Source organism: Narcine bancroftii, chromosome 5 (genome assembly GCF_036971445.1).
Source record: "Narcine bancroftii isolate sNarBan1 chromosome 5, sNarBan1.hap1, whole genome shotgun sequence".
NCBI lineage: Eukaryota > Metazoa > Chordata > Chondrichthyes > Torpediniformes > Narcinidae > Narcine > Narcine bancroftii.
In genome coordinates, this window is record NC_091473.1 from 126922783 (window position 1) to 126944653 (window position 21871).

At 43.1% G+C, this 21871-nt stretch overlaps 1 protein-coding gene across 1 annotated transcript in view; it reads right to left on the minus strand.

The window, feature by feature from the left end:
• LOC138763955 (very long chain fatty acid elongase 1-like) overlaps window positions 1–21871 on the minus strand; it is a 124876-nt gene that overhangs the window by 102282 nt on the left and 723 nt on the right. The gene's annotated exons all lie outside the window — the stretch shown is intronic.

The following is a 21871-nucleotide window of genomic DNA, read 5'->3' on the forward strand; positions in this document are numbered from 1 at the left end:
TCGTTCACCGATTCGTGCCACGAGCAATCTCCAGCAACTAGAAATTTCACTTATCCGGTATCTACCAATCCCCATAGGGGTCAGATATCAGGAGTTTTACAGTATTTTGGCTTCTTGAAATCCATACCATTAGAAAATTAAATTAAATCTTAACCGTTGTAATTTCCATAGATGGCTCATGACCTACTGGGTTTTACTGGTATTTTATGTTTGTATTTCGATGGAGCGGAGACAACGCGACTTCATCCCTAACATCGAAGTACTCGAGATGGCAGAGGCCGACAGCATCGAGTCCACGCTGCTGAAGATCCAGCTGCGCTGGGTGGGTCATGTCTCCAGAATGGAGGACCATCGCCTTCCCAAGATCGTGTTATATGGCGAGTTCTCCACTGGCCACCGTGACAGAGGTGCACCAAAGAAGAGGTACAAGGACTGCCTAAAGAAATCTCTTGGTGCCTGCCACATTGACCACCGCCAGTGGGCTGATATCGCCTCAAACCGTGCATCTTGGCGCCTCACAGTTCGGTGGGCAGCAACCTCCTTTGAAGAAGACCGCAGAGCCCACCTCACTGACAAAAGACAAAGGAGGAAAAACCCAACACCCAACCCCAACCAACCAATTTTCCCCTGCAACCGTGACTGCCTGTCCCGCATCAGACTTGTCAGCCACAATCGAGCCTGCAGCTGAGGTGGACTTTTACCCCCTCCATAAATCTTCGTCCGCGAAGCCAAGCCAAAAAAGATGTTTGTATTTCAGTAATAGAGGTTCCAAACTGCAGAACTAAAGACCTGAGCTGCAGAATTAACCAAGCTCTTTCAATATGCCAGTTCCAAAAATTGACAACTGCACAATAATGTGGAAAATTGTACATCCTGTTTACAAAAAGCTGGATAAATACCACACAGTCAGTAGACCAACAGTCCAAGTGACAGAGGTGATGTGACTGTGCTGTTAGCAGCATTTATTCACCGATAACCTACATAATGATGCCCAATGCAGGTTTGCCAGGAGCATTTGGATTCAGATCCTACCACACCTTGTCCTAGACATCGACCAGAAGAGCTGAATCCCAAAAGTGGGCGAGAATAAGCGCCCTTGATATCAATGTGGTATTTGGCCAAGTGTGGCCTCAGAAGGTTCTGGTTTAAAAAGTGAGGTCAATGGACACGAGATGGAAAGCACCAAAGGGTCGCAGAGAGGAAGACGCGTATGGTTGTTGGTCAATCATTCCAGTCGGTCACATGGCATGACTCAGGAACGTGAAAGAATTTCCTCCTCCAACCGTCTGGCCCAGGGCGGCTTCTTATAACAATGATCTCAGCATCGTCCTGACTGGCATTCATCCACTTCAGTTTTACACTCCTTTCACCACAGCTTCATGAGGCTTCTAACCACAGCATAAGCTCAGATTTATTATCATACAATTGTACAAGTAGTGTTCTTTGGTCCTCGGTGCAAAACACGCATAGATATAGCACACAGACAAATTATTAATATCCTCCACATACTTATATAAGTACCCCCCACTTTGCAAAAGCTCGCTTTACGCCACTTCGCTTTCACAAAAGACCTACATTTGTACCTGTTTTCGCTAACCATAAGGGATTTTCGCTTTTACCAAAAAAAGCGATAGCTGCGAGCCCTTATAGAGAGTGCGCGTGCACCTCAAGGCTGTTTCTTTGCTTAACACTATTTCTGCTTACAAAAGGTTTCAATAGAAACGCTCTACTTTCGGAGAGCAGGGGATGCCTATATACCCTGCTTTTTTTTTTTTTTTTTTTTTTTTTTTTCTTTTCCTATATACCCTGCTTGATGAATAATCAGTTGGTGCAAATTCGCTTTTTACAAAGAAAGCTATGGGTTCGCTTTTATAGAAAAAAATGTGAGAGGCTGCATCCCGTGGCTAAAGTCAAGCTTACTGTCGAATTTCAACCCTTCCACATCAACTGTAGCAGACAACCTCGACCTTTGACATCAAGGCAGGCAGACATAAAAGGTTTGGACATCAGTGACCTGACGGATTCAGACGACAATCTCTCTCTTACATCCCAGTCTCCTCTACCTCCTATCACCCCAACCTCTGAAGACTCAGCCTAACTACATTGTACCTAAATTATTTCTACTTTATAGGCTGTATATTTATCATACCATTCCTGCTTTTAATAAATGTTAGTGTTATTTAGGTTTTGTGTTATTTGGTATGATTTGGTAGGTTATTGGTGGGGTCTGGGAATACTCAAAATTTTTTCCCATAGAAATCAGAAATCGCTTCTTCACTTTACGTCATTTCAGCTTGCAAAAGGTTTCATACGAACGCTCGTTTTGTAAAGCAGGGGGTACCTGTATGCAAATATTAAATGAATAAATAAATTTTGTTAAATAGTTTTGACGATGTAATGGAGGGGGGGGGGGGCGTATTATACTGACCGCTTGCTATTGGCTATGGCTGTAGAGATATTCCACCTTACTGGTATAACAGATGGAGATGCTTTCCCATTGGCCAGTTTAGAGGTGGCTCTAGTCTGTTAATAAAAGCCCTGTATTGGTTTAATACTTGACTGTCCATGTCTATGGCATATCAATTTTATTAACAGACTCTCAACCATGGATACTTCCCTGAAACCTGGAAGACTTGAGATAGATCAAGATGCCACCTGAGCTGGAGAAATTTTTCACCACTGGGTCTAGTGTTTTGAAGCGTACATAGAGTGAACAATGTTGTGCGAGATGTGGCGAAAATGGACCATCTTGTGGCCCTCCTCGGAGAAGTACCCTACTCCGTGGTTAGGGAGACAGCTGCCTACCAGAATGCATTGAATCTCCTCCGAACTATGATGATGTGCCACAAAACACTTTGTTCGCAAGACATCAGCTTCACATTCGAAGACAAGTTGGAGAGAGCGAAGATGCTTTCACGCTCGCACTAAAAGGGCTATCCAGAACCTGTGCTTGTGCTGCCATCACGCCTGAAGCCCACCGAGAATCTTTGATGCTGGATGCATTCATAAGTGATTGGAGTCGGGGTATATCAGGCAATGTTTACTGAAGACCCCGGGCCTGACATTTAGTGCAGCTCCTCAACAAATGAAGATCCTTAAGTTTGCGCTACAAAGTGCTAAAGCCTTTGAGAAAGAGAGAGGTGCTGAAGCAGCTCCCCCAAGGCCCACTCGCAGCGACGATCCACTGCTAAACGCCACTAAACCACAGTGCAAAAGCCGCTACAGAAGATGCTATTTCTACTGTTTGATGTTACACGTTCGCACTCAGTGCCCCATGCGGCAAGCTAATTGTGCCCACTGCGGGAAGCGAAGGCACTGGGCCAGATCCTGCTGTGCGGGAGAGTCCTCTTCTAGCTCTCGCTGTGAGCTGAACAGTAAGAAGAAGCGCCCAAGTACTATTACTAAGCAGGGGTGCCACCACAACACTGGTATGCTGACCTGGAGAACCAATGATTCATCTAGCTCTTCTCCCTCTTCCCCTTCTATTTCTTCTGAAATCGTAAGTGCAACAGCCAGCGACGAGGCAAACTCCAACAGATCACCGCCGCAGGGAGACCCTTCTCTAGTGTCCATGACAATAAATCAAGATGGACCCCACGACCTGAAGCATTCCATGTTGAAGGCGGAGGTAAATGGGGAACCTATTAACTGTTTGTTTGATTCGGGCAGTACAGACAGCTACATTCACCCTATGACTGCTAGCGCACGGAATCTTACCTTGTATCTGTCTAAGTGCAGAATTTCTATGGCTGGATGCATTCATAAGTGATTGGAGTCGGGGTATATCAGGCAACGTTTACTGAAGACCCTGGGCTGGACTAAAACAAGATGCTACAAGTTGTTGTAAAATAATCCTGAAGATACAGGGAAATGAATAAGAACTTCAACTTGCACATGCTCCCCGGTCTGTGCACTCAGATGCTTTTAGGTTTAGATTTCCAATTTCAAATGAAAAGTATCATATTGGCGTTTAATGGCCCATTACAATTGATCATAGTACTCCAAGAAGCTGTTTGCAGGTTATCGACTCTAAAAATTAAACCTCCACATCTTTTTACCAATTTAACCTGGGATTGTAAGCCTATAGCTACAAAGAGTAGGCGCTATAGCAAAGAGGACAGACTCTTTATTAAGGACGAGGTTAGACGTTTATTGAAAGGAAAAATCATCGAATCCAGTACAAGTCCTTGGCGCCCACAAGATGCAGTTGTAAAAAATGGCACGAAACCCAGAATGGTCGTGGACTACAGCCAAACTATAAACAGGTTCATGCAATTAGATGCTTAACCACTGCCTCATATGTGAGATATGGTAAACCAAATTACATAGTTAAAAAATATATTCCACATTTGACCTGAGATCAGCTGATCATCAGATGCCTTTTATTCACAAAGATGAAAGGCACTTAACCACTTTTGAGGAAGATGGCAAATTTTTCCAGTTTAAAAGAACCCCTTTTGGAGTTACCAATGGGGTATCCATTTTCCAAAGGGAGATGGATAAACAAATAGATGCTCATAACTTGCAAGCCACCTATACTTACCTGGACAATGTCACTATATGTGGCAAAGACTTAAATGATCATGATCGGAACTTACAAAATTTTCTCCAGGTGGCCAAACATCTGCACTTAACCCTTAACAATGACCAGTGTGTATACCACAGTAAATGCGTAGCCATACTAGGCTATGTAGTGAGTAAAGGAAAGATCAGCCCTGATCCAGAGAGGATGAGACCACTGGTCCATGTCTATGGCATATCAACAGTAGAGTCTCGGAGGCTTTCAGCAACATTGCTAAGTCGGAAGGATGGGGTCAAATGAAGTCTGGAAAATACATGGCTGCTTCTTCGGTACTAGGCCAGACCTCTGGACTTTCTTCCTCAAAGTACCTTATCTGCACTGACCAAAGAGGCCCAGAGGTGACCCATCACAGACCTGGGCAACAAATGTTGGACTCACCCATGACATCAACCTCCCTCCACATGAAAGTGGTAACAATGCAACAGCAGCACACTGGCACAGCTAACAGAGCTACAGTTGTGAGGCGGTATGCAGTCCTGATCTCCGGTGGTTTCTATGTCCATGTGATACGTGGGATTACTCCAGATGCTCTGGTTTCCTCCTACACCCTTGTTGGTTTGTATGTTAATTAACAGTTTATAAACTTCCCTTTATGTTTAGGTGAGTGATAAATTCTAGTGACGGGGGAGCAGGAAAGGAGGAGTTGACAGGGACTCGTGTAAATGGGTGCTTAAGGACTCAGTGGCCAAAGAGCCCATTTCTATGCAGTACAACTTATATAACCCTCTCTCCACAACAATAACTACCATGTTTTAGTAATAATTTAAGAAATCCAGAAACATCCACCTCCCACCAGGGTTAATAGTCTAATGGCACATGGCCTTGCCTAGGCCCATAATGCCACTGGGATCAGGAGACCTACTCTACGAGAGCCAGTGAGATCAAAAAGATATATAGCTTTTATTTTCTACTGAGTATCCATTTCTGAAGTTTCTTTTCTCAGCCAATGTATTGCGTTTTTAATAACTCAGGCAGTTGCATTTCTGTAACATTTAGGGCATTGTCCACATAAATGAAAGTCACCTTCATTGTTGTCATCTGAAACGGGATTTCATCTGGCAGCAGATATCAACATGAGAACTGGTTTCATTCACGGTTTCACTAAAAATATTACCAACCTGCTGTGGCATTTCCATCATCATTTAAAGGGCAAAGCCTGAAAGTGAAAATAGATTCACTAACTACATAATGAAAACTAGATAATAGTACTGAAAATAAAATCCACAGAGCTCAATGTCAAAGTTCAAAATAACTAGACATCACTGTCACGATGGGCTGAATGCCCACTTCCTGCACTGAGTGATTAAGAGCACTGATTGGACAGAACTATGATCAAGGCCAATCACCAAGATCTATTTAGGGTAAATGGTCATTATAACTTCACTCAAAATACATATCTATAAAACAAAGAGCTTATTTTTTTTTGTAAAAAGAGGCCACAGCAAGTAGGAATCATTTCAAGGTGCAGAAATCAAATCAAGGTTTCCGAGGGCTAATTTCATACCCAAGCCTGAATTGTGGCTTTGGGAATCATTCTGATCAGAAACTTCGCAAAACTTTCCTCAGTGGTTAATAAAGAACCTAAGAAATAGTTGTAGGAGTAGGCCATCTGGCCTGTCAATCCTGCTCCATCATTCAATGTGATCATGACTAATTTGATGGTAGGCTCATCTCCACCAACCTGCATTTTCCCCATACCACTTTGTCACGAGCCCAGAGGACCCCAAAACCCAGCAGCAATCGATATTCACCAAGACAAATGGTTACTTAGACGTTTCTTTTAAATATCTTTAAACATGAATACAGAATCACACTTTAACTATTGACTTAACTAACCTAACTTAACCCCCTTCTGATTCTAAGCGCACACGTATGTAATGTGTGTGTAAGTTCAGAAAAGTTCTTTGGTTCACCGTCCAATTTCACTTCTCATTCCTCTGGTCGCAGGCAATTCTTATACTGTGCACAGAATTGAACATTTATAAAGTTCACCAGGCCTTGGTGCCTGAAAGGTAAATGGAAGATTCTTGTCAGTTTTCAGAGAGATTTGTTGTACACTGGGCACCCACAACTGATTCCTTTTCAATCATGCCGAAGAAACTTTCCCTCTCAGGGTTCTCCAGATGATAACCTCTTTCTTTCAGGTCATCACAGAATGCCTTTCTGTTTCCCTCATTTCAAGTGAAACATTAGATAGCCAGCCCTCTCCTCTTGCATGAACCACAAGGGCTGATCGCGCTCTCTCTCTCTCTCTCTCTCTCTGAGAGAAAGCCAGTTTGACTCTCTCTGCTTGCAAAACCACATGACCCTCCCATAACAGCAAGTTTTACTCCAGACAGAATGTGGCTCCAACAAGTTCTGAAGGTGAATGTGCAAGTTTACAGCAGGATCTGAATCAGTTGAGGAGGTGGGCCATGGAGTGGCAAATAGAAATTTAACTCCGACAAGTGCAAGGTGTTGCACTTTGAAAAGTCAAACCAGTGTAGGACTTGCATGGTAAATGGAAGGGCTCCAGAGGGCATTGAAGAACAGAGAAACCAAGGAGTATTGGGCAGGGTATTGAATACAAATGTTGGAACTCTGTGATTCAGCAAGACAAGTTGTTGGTAGGACCACACTTGGTGTACTCTGCACCGTTCTCATTGCCCAGCCACGGGAAGGATGGGAGTAATTTGGAAGCGGCGCAGAGGAGATCCGCTAAGATGTTGTCAAGACTACAGGGCTCAAGTTAGAGAGGTTGGACATACTGGGTTTTTATTCCCTTGAGCGTACAATGCTGAGGGGTGACATAGAAGTTTATGAAATCATAAGGGCATGGATAAAGTAAATACTCACAGATCTAAATGGCATAGGCTCAAGGTAAGAGGAGAGAGGTTTAAGAGAGAGCTGAGGGGCAACTTTTTTCTCTGAGGTCCAGATGGAGTGCCAGAAGATTATAGAAACAAGAACAATTTCAACAATCAAAAACCATTCAGACAAACATATGAAAAGGAAGAATTTCAAAGGATATGAGCCAAATGCAGTTAAGAACTTTGAGCCAAAGGACCTGTTCTATGCTGTATGACTTCATTAGCGCATATTGGAAACCAAATCCCATTATCCATATAACCATATACAGCACAGAACAGGCCAGTTTGGCCCTACTAGTCCATGCCGAAACAAATCCCCACCCTATACTATCTTATTGCAGAAGGCGGAAAATCAGAAGTGCTTTATTTTACTTTCAGTTTACAGAATAAATAGCATATCACCATATCCTCACAATATTCAAAGAATTTAGTCAATGCAAAATGTAGTGCTGAGGTTAGTCAGGCTGTTTGAATGGTTAGCATAGCAGTTAGTGCACTGCCTTTACAGAGCCAGCGACCGGGACGCAGGTTCAAATCCCGCGCTGTCAGGAGTTTGTACATTCTCCATGGGTCTGTGTGGGTTTCCTGAGTGTGCTGGTTTCCTTCCACCATTCAAAGCACACCAGAGGTGTAATTGGCAGCATGGGCGCTTAGGCTGAAAGGGGCCGTTAGCGTACTGTATATCCAAAATTAAAATTAAAAATATAATCAGCATTTAACTTCTGCTTTGATGACAACACTGTGTTCTTATTCACCTTGCATTCTCACTGCTGTCAAAGTTGCACTTTCATCCACAGCCACCAGGTGCTTAATGATGGAAAAAAAAACACTATCACATTTTTGGAACCAGCTATATTCCTCCTGACAAAAGACCATTTATTGTTCACATTTTATAGTTGATTGGCAGCCCCCTGAGATCAAGATTAATCATGCAACATGAATGGAAGTCACAGTTATGGCAATGCAGTGGAAGAGGTACGTCAATTAACGTAACGATCTAGTAATCCTAATTGGGTATTATTCCCGGTGCCAACTCACAGATTTACCAAAATCCTTACCAGGAATAGAAATCACCATTTATAATGAATAGTGTGATCCCAAAGTTGAGGGACAACACTGTTAGCGTAGTGGTTAGTGCAATGCTATTACAGCACCAGCGACCGAGGTTCGAATCCAGTGCTGTCCATTAGGAGTTTGTACATTCTCCCAGTGTCTACCAGGTTTTCCTCTGGGTCCTCTAGTTTCCTCCCACCCTCTAAAAAAAAGTACAGGTTTGTAAGTCGAGTGGTGTATTTGGATGGCACGGGCTCGTTACCATGCTGAACGTTTAATATATTAATACATAAACATTTTGCAGTGCAGTGCTATTTGTGAGTAATGGATGAGGGGAAGAATCTGTCCACTGTCCACCTACACACAATGCCAAAAAATGGGAACCAGAGTCAGATCCCATCAGACACTTAAGGGAAAGAAAAATAGAGTGCAAAAGTGTTAGCTATGTTGACAGTGAGCAGTCAGATCATGAAATACAGTAGAGCAACTGACAGCATTGAATTCAGGGCAAAAACAAAAGAGCCAAAGGCACAGATCGTATCTAGTTGGCAACTGACTGAACAATGGGCAGCACATGGAATGGGAAGAAATAAGTGAAATTATTTAGCAAAGTTAATTGTGGGAGAGCTGCTCTAAGGTAGCCATTCTCAAGTTTAATTTGAGGCGGCACGGTTGGTTTAGAGGTTAGCGCAACACCTTTACAACACCAGGATTCAGGACCAGAGTTCGAATCCTGCGCTGTCTGTAAGGAGTTTGTACATTCTCCCCATGTCTGCATGGTGTAAATTGGGCAGCGTGGACTCATGGGCCAAAATGGACTATTACCGCGCTCTATGTCTAAATTTCCAAATTCAACCTCAATTGGGCTATGACCCCCTTAGGACTCTGCTTAAAGTTTATGGGGCCCCCTTCCCTGTGAAGCAGTCAAGTTTAGTTGGTTTCTTTCACATTTCCACCGACTACACAGAAAAAAAATTTAATTTAAAAAAACGTACAACTTCAGTCCTTCCCCGCCCCCCAATCCCTTAAAGGAGAGGACCATGGCCTCTGTTGAGAATGGCTGCTCTCAGGTCTCTTTGAGAGAAGCATCAGGTTAATTGTATGACAATTGGAAAGGTTGAAAGTGAAACTAAGCCCAGCCACTCGGTTTTGAATAAAGCAATCAGAATCCAAACTAAGTCGTAATGTAAATCAGTAAAGTAGATTAAAATAGAAGTTGCACACAGTGAATACAACACAAGCAAATATCTTGTTGTTGAAATGTTCCACATTCCTCCCTTATATTTAATGGAAAGTCTCATGATACACATCAACCTTGTGATCCATGCTGGAACTATGACAAAGTCTGCATGGTCAATGGAAGAGCTTCAAATATTTACAAAATACCCGACTGTGAAACCTGGTTATCTCTCCACATCTCCAATAGAAGGACAAGATGGAGAAAATGTCAGGCTGTCCTGAAAAATTCAAAGCACTTCAAATGCACATTGTTATTTTAGTTTTTCACTGCAAATCCAGAATTGTGAACCAAAATAGTTAAGAGCTCAAACTGCACTGTTCCAGAACCAGGTCCAGTTATGCAGTGGCGTAGACTGTACAAAACCAAATTTGCCATCAGTGCAGAAGATCCTTTGTTTAAGCTGCATAACTGCCATGTAGCAAGGCAATATACATCTTCCCCAATAATCCAAGTGTTTTGAGACCTTTCCCTCCTATGCATATTACCAATTGGCAAATGAATGGTTGGTTTGGTACCTGCACACAATATAGAACACCACAGAACAAAGGAAAACAACTCTGGATTTGAACAAATTATTTTGGGTATATTTGTTAGCACAATGTGGTTACTGCTCCAGCAATCCAGGTTCGAATCCGGCACAGTCTGTAAGGAGTTTGCATGTTCTCCCCGTGTCTGCATGGATTATCTCTGGGTGCTCCGGTTTCCTCGCACCCTTTCAAATGTATAGAGGTTGTAGGTCAATTGGGCGGCACAGGCTAGTGGGCTGGAAGGGCCTGTTACTGTGCTGCATGTCCAAATTAAAAAAATTATTATCCAAACTTCTTAATTCTTCCAATTATGACCTCTCATCTTGTCAAATTGAAACTTTCCATCTTTAACACTATATCTAATTTTCTATAAATAGGACATTATGTCACGTAGGTGAAGGGTCATCTTTCCATTTCATTAAAATTGCTCATCTGGCCATCAAAATGGTAAAAGCTAAAACTTTCTCCTGGGCTGCAGACAGGGGTATATCTGGTTCATGAGAAAAACCAAACAAAGTGGACATGGTTCTATTTTGATCTTACAAATAATTTTCAATGTTTAGAAAATATTTTCCAAAATTTTTTATAAATTGGGGCACTCCCAAAACATGTGAATTAATGAAGCTTCAAAAATTTTTCCACTTCTCACATAGTGGTTCAACATCTGCATAAAAACAAGATAACTTGAGTTTGGACATATGTATTTTATGTACCACCTTAAAATGTCATAAGCAATGCCTTATAGAAAATGAGGAATCATTAGTCAAGTTAAGAGTAGAGTACCAATCTTCATCTGAAAATGTTATATTCAAATCAGATTCCCAATCATTCCTAATCCCAGCCATTGAGGCTGATCTTAAATCCAATAGGTCATTACAAATACTTGATATTAATCCACCATGAACAAACTGCAAATCAAAAAGTAAATCAAGAATATTCGAGGAAAATCAGAAAGCTTGGACTGAACAAAATGCCTAACTTGTAAATATCTAAAAAAAATCTATCTGGAAATTTAAATTTTGCTGTCAATTGCTCAAAAGAGGCAAAGTTATCTAAACTAAAAAGATCTTTATAACTTTTAACACCTAATCTATACCATTCTTTAAAACCTGCGTCAAACACATAAGGCTGAAAAAGGTGGTTGTCTATAATGGGACTAGCAAAAAATTTCCTAACTGAGCCCTATTCTCAACCTATTTCTCATTATTAGATTATGTGTCAATTTATAAAAGGAAAAGGGTTAAAATAAAAACTAAAATTGCCAACATGGATGTTTTATTAAAGAAAAATTCAGTTCCATTTCTACTCATGAAGGGGGATACACTAATTTATCGAAATGTTAAGAGTAGATTACATATATTAATCACCCAGTTTGGGTTTTATAGAGGTACTCGACAAAGATGCCTAAGTCCTTTGCTTTTTAACATGGTATTGGAACCCCAAGCTGTTGCTCTTCAACAGAGCAGAGAATTTAAGGAAATAACCAGAAATGGAGTTGAACATACATTATGTTCAACTCCATTTCTGGTTGTGGATGATCTTTTGCTTTAATTTCAAATCATATGGTTTCTATATCAAATATATTAACCTTGCTTGCCCAATTTAGCCAATTTTCGGGTTATAAATTAGATTTGCACAAGAATGAACTATTACCCCTAAAAGGAACTTTTTTTTTAAGGTATTCTATTTCCCATTTAAAATAGTGAAAGACCAATTCAAATATTTAGGAATTACAATTACAAGTTATAAAAGTTTATTAAATAATACCAAAAAGTTTTCTTTCAATCAGAATAAAGTATTATTATCAGGCTGGTCACCATTATCTATTAAAATAATTGGACTTATCAACTCTACTAAAAAAAAACATTTTACCTACATTTTTGTACCTTTTTCAAGCTTTACCAATTTTCATTTCTAAATCTTTTTTTAATTCATTATTTTGTTTATTTCTTCATACATATGGCAAGGAAAACCCCATATAAATAAAGCCCATCTTCAAAAGACTAAAAGGAATGGAGGATTATTGCTTCCAAATTTTAGAAAATTTAATATCAAACACTAAGCAACTGCATCACCTCGTCCTTGACCTAATATGTTCCAATTACATAGTATTTCCTCGTGCTTCATTTTGGGAGGAATAACCAAAATAGGATGTATCAGTGAAAGGAAGGGCATTGAGGAACAGAGGGATCTTGGAATAACAGTTCATCGTTCCTTGAAGGTGGATTCCCATGTAGTGAAGAAGGCTTCTGGTATGCTGGCCTTTATAAATCATAGCATAGAATATAGGAACTGGGGGGTGATGTTGAGACTGTTTAAGGCATTGGTGAGGCCAAGTTTGGAGTATTGTGTGCAGTTCTGGTCTCCAAATTATAGGAAGGATATAAATAAGGATGAGAGGGTGCAGAGAAGGTTTGCGAAAATGTTGCCTGGATTGCAGTATCTTGAATACAGAAAAAGATTTATTCATTTGAGCGTAGAAGGTTAAGAGGGGATTTGATAGAGGTATTTAAAATTATGAAGGGAATAGATAGAGTAGATGTGAATAGGCTCTTTCTCCTGAGGGTAGGGGAGATTGGAACAAGGAGTCTAAGGGTTGGGGGCAAAACTTTAGGAGTAATATGAGAGGATGGTTCTTCACTCAGAAAGTGGTGGCTGAGTGGAATTATCTTCCGGAAGAGGTAGTTGTGGCAGGGTCAATTCTGTCTTTTAGGAGGAGGTTAGATGAGTACAGGGATGAGAGGGGGTTGGAGGGTTATAGGCAAAGGAGTGGATAGGTGGAACTAGTTGAGTTTCACGTAAATCGGTGCAGACTAGAAGGGCCAATTCGGCTTGTTTCCGTACTGTAAATTGTTATATGTTATATTTATAATTAGATGACTGGTCTCTTCTTGTATAGTTCTTTCCAATACTCTCAGTGACTTCAACAGAACCAGATGCTTTTGATATCTCCAGCCTTCACCGATAGTATTTGTGGATCTAAAACTTCTCTGACAAGCCCTGTACACTACATGCTCCCTTCAGCTGGTTAAACTAATTCGCTACACAAATTTGAGCAATGACCACCTTCTCAAAGAGCGCATGCATTCACTCAACTAACTTCTTTCCTGGCATAATAACAATGGGAAATTTCATGCTTTTTAAAAAATGCTACAATGTGCAATCAGGCTCTACAAAGATTCATAGAACTCACACATAGCAAGTTTTGGATGTCATTGTCACCAGTTGATTTTAGGCATTTAAGATTACTGTATGTCAGCATACATGATGACTGGTGTACAAGATGACCCCCAGAATTTCCACATAAAATGTAGGTTTTGAGCTATACTCACTGTATAAGATGACCCCAAGTCTGGCACTTACCGCTGAGAGCTTACGGCCTCAATAGTCCTTTACCAACCATCCCACTGACCAGTGGAGTGATGCTGTCACAATATTTTAAAAGCAAATTACCCAGTAAAGGTTTACATTTTAAAATAAACCACCATCAGCTACTTTAAAAGGCTGTTTAAAGCCGACAGCAGTCAGACAAGGGGGATGGACCCCATGGGGGAGAGCTGAGACTTTTCTGTTCGTTAGCTGTTGCAAATGGTGACTGGTATATGCAGTTAGCTTTTTTTTTCTGTGCTGTTATTTAAAGGACTCAAAACGGTCAACCAGTTTACCTATCTCGCTCGGCTGCACCATTTTATCGGATGCAAGGATCGACAACGAGATAAACAACAGACTCGCCAAGGCAAATAGCACCTTTGGAAGACTACACAAGAGTCTGGAAAAACAACCAACTGAAAAACCTCACAAAGATTAGCGTATACAGAGCCGTTGTCATACCCACACTCCTGTTCAGCTCCGAATCATGGGTCCTCTACCGGCATCACCTACGGCTCCTAGAACGCTTCCACCAGCGTTGTCTCTGCTCCATCCTCAACATTCATTGGAGCGACTTCATCCCTAATATCGAAGTACTCGAGATGGCAGAGGCCGAAAGCATCGAATCCATGATGCTGAAGATCCAACTGCGCTGGGTAGGTCACGTCTCCAGAATGGAGGACCATCGCCTTCCCAAGATCGTGTTATATGGCGAGCTCTCCACTGGCCACCGCCAGTGGGCTGATCTCGCCTCAAACCGTGCATCTTGGCGCCTCACAGTTCGGCGGGCAGCAACCTCCTTTGAAGAAGACCGCAGAGCCCACCTCACTGACAAAAGACAAAGGAGGAAAACCCAACACACAACCCTAACCCACCAATTTTCCCATGCAACCGCTGCAACCATGTCTGCCTGTCCCGCATCGGACTTGTCAGCCACAAACGAGCCTGCAGCTGACGTGGACATTTACCCCTCCATAAATCTTCGTCTGCGAAGCCAAGCCAAAGAGAAAGAGAGAGACAGGTTTGTTCAGATTTTGTTCTTGGCATACAAGATGACCCCTGTTCTTAGGGTGACATTTTTAAGATACCATCAACATACAGTAGATGGATTTTTTTATTCAATGCCATTAACAAATGGAACAAGTTATCAAATGTGCAAATTATCAATTGTGCAAATGAGTAAAAGGTTCATTCAACATGAATCACAAAATAAATGTCATCCAATGACACATTCAAAAGAGATTTTGCAGGACGAAAGGAGTGGCATCTAATCTATTAAATTTCTCCGCACAACACTTCCAGTTCAATACGATTCCTCCCACTCCCTTTATAACGACTAGTTCCAAGACACCCTGATATAGTGTTGGTTAGATTAATCATCAAGAGGGAGGTATTAAAACAATAAAAGCATGGGATCTCACAATTCACAACATGGAAAGTGTACAAAAGACAGCACTTGTATTACCAAAACCACACGTGGCAAGAAGAGAACAGCAAATAGCAATCATGACGTGATGTTCAAGATTCCTCTATTGTCACATAATAGTACAGAACATGTAATATTACACAAAATTGCCTTCTCTGCTGAAGAGTAGACAAAGAGCCACCATTAGTAATGTGAATCTTAAGTTAATTCTTCACATACCAAAGCTCAACTAGGTTAAAACTCAATCATACCGACTCCCACCCAAAAACACATAATTGCTATTCAAGATCCACTACACATCTATCTGGCATATGTCCAGAAGCCAAGGGTACTATGCTCCATTAATTGGGTGTAACCAGCAAACGTCAGTGTAAAACCTTTGATCAAGTATCCATTACCCACATTTGGGCAGTCAATTCCCCCCCCCCCCCCCCATGACTAAAACATTAACAATTGCAAAACAAGTGGGATGGGCCAACTCTTCACCCACTTCCACAGTATTTGTAGTTTGGATTTGGCTGGCATAATGCTCAACTGAGCAGGGAGTTCACCCTATCATTTTCAGATAACCTCCTGCAAAATAAAAACTGGAAAATAAACTGGCAGAAGTCAGTAGCCAAGATTCTCACAAATGGAAACAAGAAATCGCTGACTCGGAGTCAAGATAGTATTGGGAGAAATTCCAAGTCCTTCCATTTCACAAATTCTTTGCTGAAGTCCACACCTTGCAACAGGTGAACCAAAGAACAGCCAATTACAAGGCATTAAAGGTGTGCAGAATGTAAAACTTCTAGAGGTATAACAGAGAAAGAATCTAAACCATACAACATATTCTGAAGGTCACTGCGGAGAAGTGGAATTCAGCTGCCATGTCCAAGGGCCAACTGGAATTACTTTAGGGAAAGGGTAGGTTTGAACTTTTGAAACCCTCTAATCAAGTCCCAATGTCCTGCCATTAATATCTGTGGTGAAAGTAGTTTTACGATACTATATCCTTACTGCTCCCAACTGAAGGATCATCTTGTTAATGTTCCATTTGGTGCAGCAAGACAGGCAGGAGAATGAAACAGCATCAAATACATCTTTACAGTTTAAATATCCTCATGTGCATATTGTAGACTTCAAAATAAAATAAAATTTATCCTCCTCATTTTACCTGGCAGGTGCAGTAGGAAAATTTCTGGTTCAGTTAAAATGGCAACCATCCTTGGAAGAAATCTAAATCTAATGTGGAAGAAATCAAGTGTAGAGGATTGACCTTTAAAGAATTACAAAGGAAAAAAACCTCCTTAGGCACCATCACATTTTCCTGAATTAAAAGTCATCTGATAGCTGTCTAATCCTAATTTCTTTTTTTTAAATATAAACACCATCATCTGTAAATTAGAAATTTATGCCAAGTCCAGAAAGCACACCAAGATTGTGTCCCTGAAGATAACTAATTTTTCTAGGCCTTCAATCCAAAATCATTCTACTGTTACTGAAAATTTATTTTCAGTGAAAAGCTCATCATATTTATCATCAAACCTTAATGAGAATTTAATCATCCAATAGATGTACAGTGTAGTAACAGGTTCTCCCGGCCCATGTGCCCGTGCACCACCCACCGTCAATAATTCAAAGCTTATCAATAAAATATCGTTTAAAACAACAGTTCTTTCCTGTTTACAATATGCTGACCACGCCACGTTTCTCTCTTGGAAGTTCTTGTACTCTGCATCTTGGCCTGTCAATTTAGTTTACAACTGCATCTCGGGCACAACCAATATTTGAAATATCAGTCAGAGCTTGCTTTTTTTTCTTTAACACCCTTAACATTCAAATCACATGATATTTTCACATATTCCATTTTTGTCCTCCGTTAATTCAGTATTACACAGCCTCTTCTTCCCTCAAGTTTATTTAACTGTGGTTTCAGAAACTTTGGGCAAATTGTTCATATTTACCGACATCCACAGAATCTCCTTTTATACATCTTTACTTTTAAAACTTCAGAAAATAAGGTTCTTTCCTTCAGGTCCACCCTAAAGACTTTCATACTCTTACTGGTCTCTTTCATCTGCCCTTTTTACTGTCTGTACCTTTCATCATTTTCCCCTGCAACCGTGTCTGCCTGCCCCGCATCGGACTTGTCAGCCACCAACGAGCCTGCAGCTGACGTGGACATTTACCCCCTCCATAAATCTTCGTCCGCGAAGCAAAGCCAAAGAAAGAAGACCTTTCATTACCCAAAATGATTAGTAACATACTTCCATCTGATCTGCAATTAACAAAAAAACAGACGTCATTATTTATCCCATTGCTGTTTTTAGAAAATTTATAGGCATAATTGGTAGTGAAAACCTACAGTTCAAAAGAACTTTGCTGTGTATGAAAGCACATCATATAAATACAGATCCTTTATCTACTGTAAGTACCATCACTTAGGGAAGAAGTGATTTTTGACCTGAAGCTAGACATTCTCCATTGCTTCTTCAAATGCTCATCATCTCTTTGACGGCCTACTTTAATAGGGCAGATTAAAGTAATCAACATTTCATTCTGAGAGAGAGCATCCCCAACAGCACAGCACGCTGTACAACACAGAAATTTCATGCACTCACAAAGGCCAGTTCATTAAAAAAATTATTCTAGCATCCAAGAAAGAATTTGGAGGAAAGCAGGATTTCTGTATGGGGGTGGGGTTCAAAGAACGAAGCTCATCTGTGGTTGGAAGTTTAAAATTTTATCTGTACTCAAACTTGAATGTGCACAACAGAAGATGTCATCCACCAACAAATTCCTTAGAAGTGTTTAACATCTACAGGTGTTCTGAAGAATTAGGTTGAGTGTTCTAGGTTCAGCTTGAAATACTGCTCCACAAAAACTGAGAATCATTAGTCATTCACATATGGATTTAATAAGTAACTATTATAAATTGTTCGAATGAGGGAGGATAATGTACTATTATCAAGAGCAAGCAGACAGTCAAAGAGGGCATTCAATTTATTCTTTTTAAAATCAAGTGAAGCTTGGTCCACAAAGTTTAGCTTTAACTGCTAATCACTTGTCTTCAGAACATACCGAGGGGATAAAGAGCTGAATCAACCATTTATGAAGCTAGGAAATGGCTCAACAGTGAATACCCAATGTACTATCACAACCCACTGACCAATCCTAACATCGAAGTACTCGAGATGGCAGAGGCCGACAGCATCGAGTCCACGCTGCTGAAGATCCAGCTGCGCTGGGTGGGTCACGTCTCCAGAATGGAGGACCATCGCCTTCCCAAGATCGTGTTATATGGCGAGCTCTCCACTGGCCACTGTGACAGAGGTGCACCAAAGAAGAGGTAGAAGGACTGCCTAAAGAAATCTCTTGATGCCTGCCCCATTGACCACCGCCAGTGGGCTGATCTCGCCTCAAGCCGTGCATCTTGGCGCCTCACAGTTCGGCGGGCAGCAACCTCCTTTGAAGAAGACCGCAGAGCCCACCTCACTGACAAAAGACAAAGGAGGAAAAACCCAACACCCAACCCCAACCCACCAATTTTCCCCTGCAACCGTGTCTGCCTGTCCCGCATCGGACTTGTCAGCCACAATCGAGCCTGCAGCTGACCTGGACCCCCTCCATAAATCTTCGTCCGCGAAGCCAAGCCAAAGAAATAGGCTAAATAGTTTAAAAGAGAGGGCCTAGGTAGTTCATCCCATCCCAACCCAATCTTTAACGTGGATTACCAAAAGTTGACAAGACCATATTCTGTAACACAAAAACCCAAACTATTTTTAAAATAGCAAATCTGAAATTGTGTTCATCTCAACCACAATTGGCAGGCTGAAGGTGCCCAAGGTATACATTTTGTTTTTTCTCATTAGTGCATGGCAACAGTTCCTGATCTGCAACAATTTCACAGCTGAACAACAAATGGCAATTCATAGTGTTACAAATAGAACTCTTTAGGAATGTTTTGTGCACAAATCCAAATGGCATCAATGTTGGTTGAAGGACTAATCCTGTTTATCAGCTCATGATCTGCAGTCTTGAAGACAGAGCACTTCAAGAGCTTTCCCCAAGGATTTCCACCCTCCCAGCCCCCCAAAAAAAACTTTTCTGCCTCCACCAACCATTCAGACAAAACAACTCAACAGGAAATTATCAGGTACCTCACGAAGGAGCTTTCATCCTGCCCTTAGTGTAGCTATAAATGTAATGTAGAACCCTTGCATACTAAAAGTGTTAATAGTTTTCTGCATTGATAGGAGTGCTGTAAAAACACACAGAACTCAGCCAATCTCGCAGTATCCATATGAAGTAAAGATATATTAGCGACAGGGTTGCTGCACCAGCCAGGAATTAGCTAACTCAGTTAAATCTTCTTGCTAGCCTCCATTGGCCTCCTCCTGATGAGTAAACCACACAATTCTAAGTAACTAGAGGCAATAGTTCAAGTTACTAGTTAGCACACAGTTCAAACGGTGAACACGAGTCCCGTTTTGGCCAGAACATTGGTTCTGTGAAAAGTTCTTAAATAGCAACTTAAATCTAAACCCATAACTGAAACAATGTCCTCATGCCCTCCTCCAGCATCCAATCACAGGGGGATAGATAATCAGTCAGTATTTGGCCAGAAGTTGGGACAGGTTTTGAAAACTTGAGAATTGTCAAGCAATGTTTAAATGGGCCTTTTGCAAAAGAAAGCTGTCGATAAAGGCTGCAATTCCCCACCTGGGTACCAAATGAGAAAAAAGATCCGTAGCCCAGTAACCCACGCAGCAATAATAAATTACTGACGTTTCAGGCCTGAGCCCTTCTTCCAGTTGAAACAATTCTCACCTTTCCCCTTTGATCTAATGATCACCTTTTGTCTGTTTGTCTGGACTCCTCCTCTCATCCTCCACCCCCACATCCTCTCTCGCATTTCATTAAGGTGCCTGCCTCCTTTTTGCATATACCTTGAGGAAGGGCTCAGGTCTGAAACATCAGTAACATATCTTTACCTCCTCATGGAGGCTGCTGGACCTGCTGAGTTCCTCCAGCATCTCGTGCTTTTAAACTACAACCTTGGGGTCTGCAGACTTTGGTGTTTCACTGCCCACAGTTTCCTAAGGGTTACATTAGGGTCATACTTGCAGCAGGGCTCTGAAATGAATGAATGGTTATCTGTTCAAATGTAAAGGTGGAAATGCATTCCTTATTTAAAAAAATATCGAAGCACATTCAGCCATGATGGGAAAGAAAAGACTAAGCTCCAATTCAAGTGAGCACTCCAAACGCTGGGAGAGTTGCTTGTGTGTGTGAGAGAGAGAGCCCTGCCGGGTGGGGGGGGGGGGAAGCCCACATGAAAGTCCGCTTCCAAGGTAATCAAGCTGAGAGCAGACTTGGGATATTTCCCTTGAATTTTATCCAGGTCGGACGTGTTGAGAAGTTCCGAGCGCGCCCTACTCGCTGCTTGTGTGGTCCACCCTCTGGACGAGAAGCCAGCGGAGAGCATACGACAGGGGCTGAAACGCAGGGCAGGGGCTGAAACGCAGGGCAGGGGCTGAAACGCAGGGCAGGGGCTGAAACGCAGGGCAGGGGCTGAAACGCAGGGCAGGGGCTGAAACGCAGGGCAGGGGCTGAAACGCAGGGCAGGGGCTGAAACGCAGGGCAGGGGCTGAAACGCAGGGCAGGGGCTGAAACGCAGGGCAGGGGCTGAAACGCAGGGCAGGGGCTGAAACGCAGGGCAGGGGCTGAAACGCAGGGCAGGGGCTGAAACGCAGGGCAGGGGCTGAAACGCAGGGCAGGGGCTGAAACGCAGGGCAGGGGCTGAAACGCAGGGCAGGGGCTGAAACGCAGGGCAGGGGCTGAAACGCAGGGCAGGGGCTGAAACGCAGGGCAGGGGCTGAAACGCAGGGCAGGGGCTGAAACGCAGGGCAGGGGCTGAAACGCAGGGCAGGGGCTGAAACGCAGGGCAGGGGCTGAAACGCAGGGCAGGGGCTGAAACGCAGGGCAGGGGCTGAAACGCAGGGCAGGGGCTGAAACGCAGGGCAGGGGCTGAAACGCAGGGCAGGGCCATCTCTCTCTCTCGCTCTCTCTCTCGCTCTCCCTCCCCCCTCTCTTCCCTCCCCCCTCTCTACCCTCCCCCCTCCTCTCTACACAACCCCTCTCCCATCCCTCGCCTCTCTGCCCTCACCGCCTCTCTACCCTCCCCCTCTCTCTACCCTCCCCCTCTCTCTACCCTCCCCCTCTCTCTACCCTCCCCCTCTCTCTACCCTCCCCCTCTCTCTACCCTCCCCCTCTCTCTACCCTCCCCCTCTCTCTACCCTCCCCCTCTCTCTACCCTCCCCCTCTCTCTACCCTCCCCCTCTCTCTACCCTCCCCTCTCTCTACCCTCCCCTCTCTCTACCCTCCCCCTCTCTCTACCCTCCCCCTCTCTCTACCCTCCCCCTCTCTCTACCCTCCCCCTCTCTCTACCCTCCCCCTCTCTCTACCCTCCCCCTCTCTCTACCCTCCCCCTCTCTCTACCCTCCCCCTCTCTCTACCCTCCCCCTCTCTCTACCCTCCCCCTCTCTCTACCCTCCCCCTCTCTCTACCCTCCCCCTCTCTCTACCCTCCCCCTCTCTCTACCCTCCCCCTCTCTCTACCCTCCCCCTCCCTCCCCTTACCCCTCCTCCCTCACCCCCTCCCTCCCCTTACCCCTCCTCCCTCACCCCCTCCCTCCTCCTCCCCCCTCCTCCCCTCCCCCTCCCTCCTCCCCTCCCCCTCCCTCCTCCCCTCCCCCTCCCTCCTCCCCTCCCCCTCCCTCCTCCCCTCCCCCCTCCCTTCTCTCCCCTCCTCCCCTCCTTCTCTCCCCTCCCTTCTCTCCCT